The sequence below is a fragment of the Budorcas taxicolor genome, chromosome 1, assembly GCF_023091745.1.
Source record: "Budorcas taxicolor isolate Tak-1 chromosome 1, Takin1.1, whole genome shotgun sequence".
Lineage (NCBI taxonomy): Eukaryota > Metazoa > Chordata > Mammalia > Artiodactyla > Bovidae > Budorcas > Budorcas taxicolor.
Window position 1 is genome coordinate 210,761,592 of NC_068910.1, and position 8,551 is coordinate 210,770,142.

Below are 8,551 nucleotides of genomic sequence, written 5' to 3' on the forward strand. Positions count from 1 at the left end.
TGTTCTAGCTATTGTAAACAGCTGCAATGAACAATGGGATACATGTATCTCTTTAAATTTTGGTTTCCTCAGGGTATATGTCTAGGAGTGGGATTGCTGGGTCATATGGTGGTTTTATTCCTAGTTTTTTTAGAGGAATCTCCATACCGATTTCCATAGTGGCTGTATCAATTTACTTTCCCACTAACAGTGCAAGAGTGTTCCCTTTTCTCCACACCCTTTCCAGCATTTATTGTTTGTAGACTTTTTGATGAGGGACATTCTGACCTGGACTTCCCTGCTGTCTCAGGTGGTAAAGTGTCTGCCTACAATGCAGAAGACCCAGGTTCAATCCCTGGGTTGGGAAGATCTCCTGGAGAAGGAAATGGCAACCCACTGCAGTATTCTTGCCTGGAAAATCCCATGGACAGTGGAACCTGGTAGGCTACAGTCCATGGGGTTGCAAAGAGTTGGACATAACTGAGCAATTTCACTTCACTTTATTCTGACAGGTATGAGGTGATATCTCATTGTAGTTTTGATTTATATTTCTCTAATAATGAGCAATGTTGAGCATCTTTTCATGTGTTGTTAGCCATCTGTATGTCTTCTTTGGAGAAATGCCTGTTTAGGTCTTTCCCCCACTTTTTTATTGGGTTGTTTGTTTTCCTGGTACTGAGTTGTATGAGCTGCTTGTATATTTCAGAAATAAATCCTTTGTCAGTTGTTTCATTTGCTATTATTTTCTCCCTTTCTGTGGTTGTTTTTTCACCTTGCTTATAGTCTTCTTTGCTGTGCAAAAGCTTTTAAGTTTAATCAGGTCCCACTTGTTTACTTTTGTTTTTATTTCCATTACTCTAGGAGGTAGGTAATAGAGGATCTTGCTTTGATTTATGTCATCGATTGTTCTGCTTGTGTTTTCCTCTAAGAGTTTTATAGTTTCTGGTCTTACATTGAGGTCTTTAATCTATTTTGAGTTTATCTTTGTGTATCGTGTTAGGAAGTGTTCTAATTTCATTCTTTTACATGTAGCTGCCCAGTTTTCCCAGCACCATTTATTGTAAAGGCTAACTTTGCCCCATTGTATATTCTTGCCTCCTTTGGCAAAAATAAGGTACCCATTAGGTGCATGGGTTTATTTCTGGGCTTTTTGTCTTGTTCCATTGGTCTATATTTCTGTTTTTGTGCCAGTACCATACTGTCTTGATGACTGTAGCTTTGTAGTATAATCTGAAGTCAAGAAGGTTGATTCCACCAGCTCCATTCTTCTTTCTCAAGACTGCTTTGGTTATTTGGGGTATTTTGTGTTTCCATATGAATTGTGAAATTTTTTGTTCTAGTTCTTTGAAAAATGTCATTGGTAATTTGATAGGGATTACATTAAATCTGTAGATTGCATTGGTAGTATAGTCATTTTCACAATGTTGACTTTTCCTACCTGGGAACATGGAATATCTCCCCATCCGTTTACGTCATCTTTGATTTGTTTCATTAGTGTCTTAGAACTTTCTGTGTACAGTTCTTTTGTCTCCTTACATAAGTTTATTCCTAGATATTTAATTCTTTTTGTTTCAAAGGTGAATGGGATTGATTCCTTAATTGCTCTTTTTTTTTTCTTCTTTTTCCAGTTGCTTTAGGTGTAAAGTTAGGTTGTCTATTTGATGTTTTCCTTGTTTCTTCAGGTAGGATTGTATTGCTATAAACTTCTCTCTTAGAACTGCTTTTGGTGCATCCCATAGGTTTTGAGTTGTTATGTTTCCATTGTCATTTGTTTCTAGAAGGTTTTTTATTTCCATTTTGATTACAGTAGTAATCTGTTGGTTATTTAGAAACGTGTTGTTTAATCTCCATGTGTTTGTGTTTCTTACTGTTTTATTTTCTTGTAATTGATATCTAGTCTCATAGCATTGTGGTTGGAGAAGATGCTTGATATGATTTCAATTTTCTTAAATTTATTGAGGTTTGACTTGTGACCCAGAATGTGGTCTACCCAGGAGAATGTTCCACGTGTACTTGAGAAGAAGTTGTATTCTTCTGCATTTGGATGGAATGTCCTGAAGATATCAATGAGATCCATCTCATCTAATGTATCATTTAAGACTTGTGTTTCCTTATTAATTTTCTATTTTGATAATCTGTCCATTGGTGTGAGTGAGGTATTAAAGTCTCCTACCATTATTATGCTACTGTCCATTTCTCCTTTTATGTCTGTGTTTGTCTTATGTATTGAGGTGCTTGTATGTTGGGTGAATAGATATTTACAATTCTTATGTCTTCCTCTTGGATAGATCCCTTGATCATTATGTAGTGTCCTTCCTTATCTCTTATAATCATCTTTATTTTAAGGTCTTTTTGGTCTGATATGAGGATTGCTACTCCAGCTTTCTTTTGCTTCCCATTTGCATGGAATATATTTTTCCATCTTCTCACTTTCAGTCTATATGTGTCTTGAGCTCGGAAGTGGCTTTCTTATAGACAGCATATATGTAGGTCTTGTTTTTGTATCCATTCAGCCAGTCTGTGTCTTTTGCTTGGAGAATTTAATTCATTTACATTTAAAGTAATTATTGATATATATGTTCCTATTGCCATTTTATAATTGTTTGGGGTTGAGTTTGTAGATATTTTATCTTCTGTTATATTTCTTGACTATATAAGTCAATTTAACATTTATTGTAAAGCTGGTTTGGTGATACTGAATCTTCTTAACTTTTGCTTGTCTGATAAGCTTTTTATTTCTTCATCAGTTCTGGGTGAGAGCCTTGCTGGCTACAGTAATCTTGGTTGTAGATTTTTCCTTTTCCTGCAGAGTTTTCTGCTGAAAGAACTGTTAAGCATATGGGGTTTCCCTTGTATTTTACTTGTTGCTTCTCCCTTGCTGCTTTTAATGTTCTTTCTTTGTGTTTAGTCTTTGTCAGTTTGATTAGTTTGTGTCTTGGCGTGTTTATCCTTGGGTTTATTCTGTATGGGACACTTTGTGCTTCTTGGATTTGATTGGCTGTTTTCTTTTCCATGTTGGGGAAATTTTCAACTATAATCTATTCAAGAATTTTCTCATACACTTTCACTTTCTCTTCTTCTGGAACCCCTATAATTCAAATGTTGGTGTGTTTGATATGGTCCCAGAAGTCTCTGAGACTGTCCTCATCTATTTTCATTCTTTTTACTTTTTTCTGATTTCAAAAGTTATTTCCACCATTTCATCTTCTAGCTCACTGATTTTTTCTTCTGTTTCAGATACTCTGCTATTGATTTCCTCTAGAGTATTTTTAATTTCAGTAATTGTATTGTTTGTCTCTGTATGCTTATTCTTTCATTCTTCTAGGTCTTTGTTAATTGATTCTTGCATTTTCTTCATTTTGTTTTCAAGGTTTTTGATCATCTTTACTATCATTATTCTGAATTATTTTAAAGTAATTTTCCTGTCTCCTCATCATTTATTTGGATTTCTGGGTTTCTGGTTTGTTCCTTCATTTATGCAGTATTTCATTGCCTTTTCTTTTCTTTTTTTTAAGTTATTGTGTTTGAGGTCTCCTTTTCCCAGGCTTCAAGGAAAGTTGAATTCTTTCCTTGAAGAAGGTTGAATTCTTTCTTCCTTTTCGTGTCTGCCCTCCTAAGGTTGGTCCAGTGGTTTGTGTGAGATTTGTATAAGGTGAGATTTGTTCTGAGTTTTTGTTTGTTTGTTTGTTTTTCCTCGGATGAGCAAGGCTGAGTGAGGTGGTACTCCTGACTGCTGATGATTGGGTTTCTATTTTTGTTTTGTTTGTTGTTTAGATGAGGTGTCCTGTGCAGGATGCTGTTGGTGGTTGAGTGATGCTGGGTCTTATATTCAAGTGGTTTCCTTTGTATGAGTTCTCACTATTTGACACTGAAAAAGGAACTCCCCAGGTCAGCTGGGAGGAATTGGGGGCAGGAGGAGAAGGGGACGACAGAGGATGAGATGGCTGGATGGCATCACTGACTCAATGGACATGAGTCTGAGTGAACTCTGGGAGTTGGTGATGGACAGGGAGGCCTGGCGTGCTGCGATTAATGGGGTTGCAAAGAGTCGGACACGACTGAGTGACTGAACTGAACTGAACTGAACTAAGGGTTAGTTCTCTGGTAGTCTAGGGTCTTGGAGTCAGTGCTCCCACTCCAAAGGCTCAGGGTTTGATCTCTGGTCAGGAATGAAGATTCCACAAGTGATTTATTATGGCATTAAGGGAGTGGCTCAGACAGTAAAATGTCTGTCTGCAATGGGCCTGGGTTTGATCCCTGGGTTGGGAAGATCCCCTGGAGAAGGAAATGGCAGCCCACTCCATTATTCTTGCCTGGAAAATCCCATGGATGGCAGAGCCTGGTAGGCTACTGTCCATGGGGTTGCAAAGAGTCGGACACGACTGAGCAACTTCACTTCACTTTACTAAGGGAGACTAAAAGAAATATCCAAAAATAAGAAACCAAAGATGAACCCCAGACAAATGGCAGTTACAAAACCAGGCAAATAATAATTAAAATACTGGAAATATACACATATACATATACTCCCATGAGTAAAGTGAAAACAGTCCAAAAAAATAAAGTACAGTAGATTGATCTGGGGAACGAAGGAAATCGAAAATTATATTTATCAGTTAAGAACAAAACTAACTTAAGCACAAACTGGAAAACAAAACTAAAGCAAAATGCCAAGTGGGGAATAAAGCAATGAAAACAAAACTAACAAATATGCTGAGAGGAAAGGAAAGAAAGAAAAGGAAGAAAGAATACGTATGCAAAGTTAAATAGAGGTATATGTAGAAGATTTATATAAAGATTAACTGCAAGGGGAAAAGAACAGTATGAAAGGCAAATGAAGGGATAAATGTAGAAAAAATATAATGGGTTTTAAAAAATTAAAATTAAAAAAAAGAAAAGAGAAAAAATAGAAGAAGAAAGAAAAAAAGGGGTGAGGGGAGGAAAACTCCACAGAACCACGAAGGCCCAATGTAGAGGCAGAGGTTTATAACTACAGTAGAAAGTGTGACTGAATATACACATATATATAGACACTCATAAGCAAATCAAAACAGTCCAACAAAAATTTAGTATAGTAGATTGACCTGGTAAACAAGGAAATCAAATATTATATCTATCAGAACAAAACTAGTTCAGTTCAGTTCAGTTCAGTTGCTCAGTCGTGTCCAACTCTTTGCGACCCCATGAATCGCAGCATGCCAGGCCTCCCTGTTCATCACCATCTCCAGGAATTCACTCAGACTCACGTCCATCGAGTCTGCGATGCCATCCAGCCATCTCATCCTTGGTCAGCCCCTTCTCCTCCTGCCCCCAATTCCTCCCAGCATCAGAGTCTTTTCCAATGAATCAACTCTTCATATGAGGTGGCCAAAGTACTGGAGTTTCCCCTTCAGCATCATTCCTTCCAAAGAAATCCCAGGGCTGATCTCCTTCAGAATGGACTGGTTGGATCTCCTTGCAGTCCAAGGGACTCTCAAGAGTCTTCTCCAACACCACAGTTCAAAAGCATCAATTCTTCGGTGCTCAGCTTTCTTCACAGTCCAACTCTCACATCCATACATGACCACAGGAAAAACCATAGCCTTGACTAGACAGACCTTAGTCGGCAAAGTAATGTTTCTGCTTTTGAATATGCTATCTAGGTGGGTCATAACTTTTTTTCCAAGGAGTAAGCGTCTTTTAATTTCATGGCTGCAATCACCATCTGAAGTGATTTTGGAGCCCAAAAAAATGAAGTCTGACACTGTTTCTACTGTTTCCCCATCTATTTCCCATGAAGTGATGGGACCGGATGCCATGATCTTCGTTTTCTGAATGTTGAGCTTTAAGCCAACTTTCTCACTCTCCTCTTTCACTTTCATCAAGAGGCTTTTTAGTTCCTCTTCACTTTCTGCCATAAGGGTGGTGTCATCCGCATATCTGAGGTTATTGAGATTTCTCCTGGCAATCTTGATTCCAGCTTGTGCTTCTTCCAGTCCAGCGTTACTCATGATGTACCCTGCATATAAGTTAAATAAGCAGGGTGACAATATACAGCCTTGATGTACTCCTTTTCCTATTTGGAACCAGTCTGTTGTTCCATGTCCAGTTCTAACTGTTGCTTCCTGACCTGAATAGATTTCTCAAGAGGCAGTTTAGGTGGTCTGGTATTCCCATCTCTTTCAGAATTTTCCACAGTTTATTGTGATCCACACAGTCAAAGGCTTTGGCATAGTCAATAAAGCAGAAATAGATGTTTTTCTGGAACTCTCTTGCTTTTTCCATGATCCAGCGGATGTTGGCAATTTGATCTCTGGTTCCTCTGCCTTTTCTAAAACCAGCTTGAACATCAGGGAGTTCACGGTTCACTTATTGCTGAAGCCTGGCTTGGAGAATTTTGAGCATGACTTTACTAGCATGTGAGATGAGTGCAGTAGTTTGAGCATTCTTTGACATTGCCTTTCTTTGGGATTGGAATGAAAACTGACCTTTTCCAGTCCTGTGGCCACTGCTGAGTTTTCCAAATGTGCTGGCATATTGAGTGCAGCACTTTCACAGCATCATCTTTCAGGATTTGAAACAGCTCCACTGGAATTCCATCACCTCCACTAGCTTTATTCGTAGTGATGCTTTCTAAGGCCCACTTGACTTCACTTTCCAAGATGTCTGGCTCTAGATGAGTGATCACATCATCATGATTATCTGGGTCGTGAAGATTTTTGTTGTACAGTTCTTCCGTGTATTCTTGCCACCTCTTGTTAATATCTTCTGCTTCTGTTAGGTCCAGACCATTTCTGTCCTTTATCGAGCCCATCTTTGCATGAAGTGTTCCCTTGGTATCTCTCATTTTCTTGAAGAGATCTCTAGTTTTTCCCATTCTGTTGTTTTCCTCTATTTCTTTGCATTGATCGCTGAAGAAGGCTTTCTTATCTCTTCTTGCTATTCTTTGGAACTCTGCATTCAGATGCTTATATCTTTCCTTTTCTCCTTTGCTTTTCACCTCTCTTCTTTTCACAGCTATTTGTAAGGCTTCCCCAGACAGCCATTTTGCTTTTTTGCATTTCTTTTCCCTGGGGATGGTCTTGATCCCTGTCTCCTGTACAATGTCACGAACCTCATTCCAGGCACTGGAATCTATCTAGTTTATCAGGCACTCTATCTATCGGATCTAGGCCCTTAAATCTATTTCTCACTTCCACTGTATAATCATAAGGGATTTGATTTAGGTCATACCTGAATGGTCTAGCAGTTTTCCCTACTTTCTTCAATTTAAGTCTGAATTTGGCAATAAGGAGTTCATGATCTGAGCCACAGTCATCTCCTGGTCTTGTTTTTGTTGGCTGTATAGAGCTTCTCCATCTTTGGCTGCATAGTATATAATCAATCTAATTCAATCACAAACTGGAAAACAAAACAAATGCAAGGTGCCAGCTGGGGAAAAGCAATGAAAATAAGACTAACAAAGATGTTGAGTGGAAAGGAGAGAAAGAAAAGAAAGAATAGATATGCAAAGTTAAATGGAGGAGGATAAAGACGATTTACATACATTAAAGATTAACTGCAAGGGGAAAGGAACCGTAGGAAAAGCAAACAAAGGAATAAATGTAGAAAAAATAACAATAGATTTAAAAAATTTAAAAAAGAGAAAAGAAAATAAAAGACAAAAACGCCACAGAAATGCAAAAGCCCAATGTAGAAGCAGAGGTTTATGAGAACAATAAAATATGTGACTGAGGAAAAAGAAAAAGAAAATGCTCAAAAGCTTAATTGGATTTCTTAGTGCCAATAAAATTGACAACTACAACAGAGGCAGGGGGGAAGGAAAACAGAAAAAAGAAAAAAAATCCAAAAGAATCTATGCTGCTAAGTCACTTCAGTTTTGTCCGACTCTGTGTGACCCCATAGACAGCAGCCCACCCAGGTTCCCCTGTCCCTGGGATTCTCCAGGCAAGAACACTGGAGTGGGTTGCCATTTCCTTCTGCAATGCATGAAAGTGAAAAGTGAAAGGGAAGTTGCTCAGTCGTGTCTGACTCTTCATGACCCCATGGACTGCAGCCTACTAGGCTCCTCTGTCCATGGGACTTTCCAGGCAAGAGTACTGGAGTGGGGTGCCATCACCTTCTCTGAAAAGAATCTATAGAACAAGTCAAAAAATAAGAATAAGTAATGTTTTCTTGAGTCTCTGCTGTCAGAGTCCACTTTCCTCACAGTCCACTTTCCTCACAGTCCACTTTCCTCCCCAGGATGCTCTCCAACACTGTACTGATCTCTGGACCTGCTGTGGGGACTGCTCAGATTCTAATCTGGTCCTACTACTGTGTGTTCTTGCCTCCAATGTCCACAGCTATCAAAACTAGTGCATTTTCTTTTGTGGGAGCTCTCAATGGCCTTTTATATATTCCATAGACACTGTCTGCTTAGTTGACCGTGTGGATTTAATCTGCAGCTTGTATAGCTGATGGGAAGGTTTTGGGTCTTCTTCCTTAGCCACACTGCTCCTGGGTTTCAGTTGTGGTCATCTGCTAGGTTTTAGCTCCTGAGGTTACCCTGGAGGGCTTAGGTTTGCCCCTGTGTGGGCCAGGTGTGGAAGTG

At 38.9% G+C, this 8,551-nt stretch overlaps 1 non-coding gene across 1 annotated transcript; it reads left to right on the plus strand.

Annotated features, from left to right (window-relative positions):
* The first annotated feature begins 274 nt into the window (after window positions 1-274).
* On the plus strand, window positions 275-346 carry TRNAC-ACA (transfer RNA cysteine (anticodon ACA)). Its single transcript has one exon. It is a non-coding gene; the product is annotated as a tRNA-Cys (tRNA).
* The last annotated feature ends 8,205 nt before the right edge of the window (window positions 347-8,551 follow it).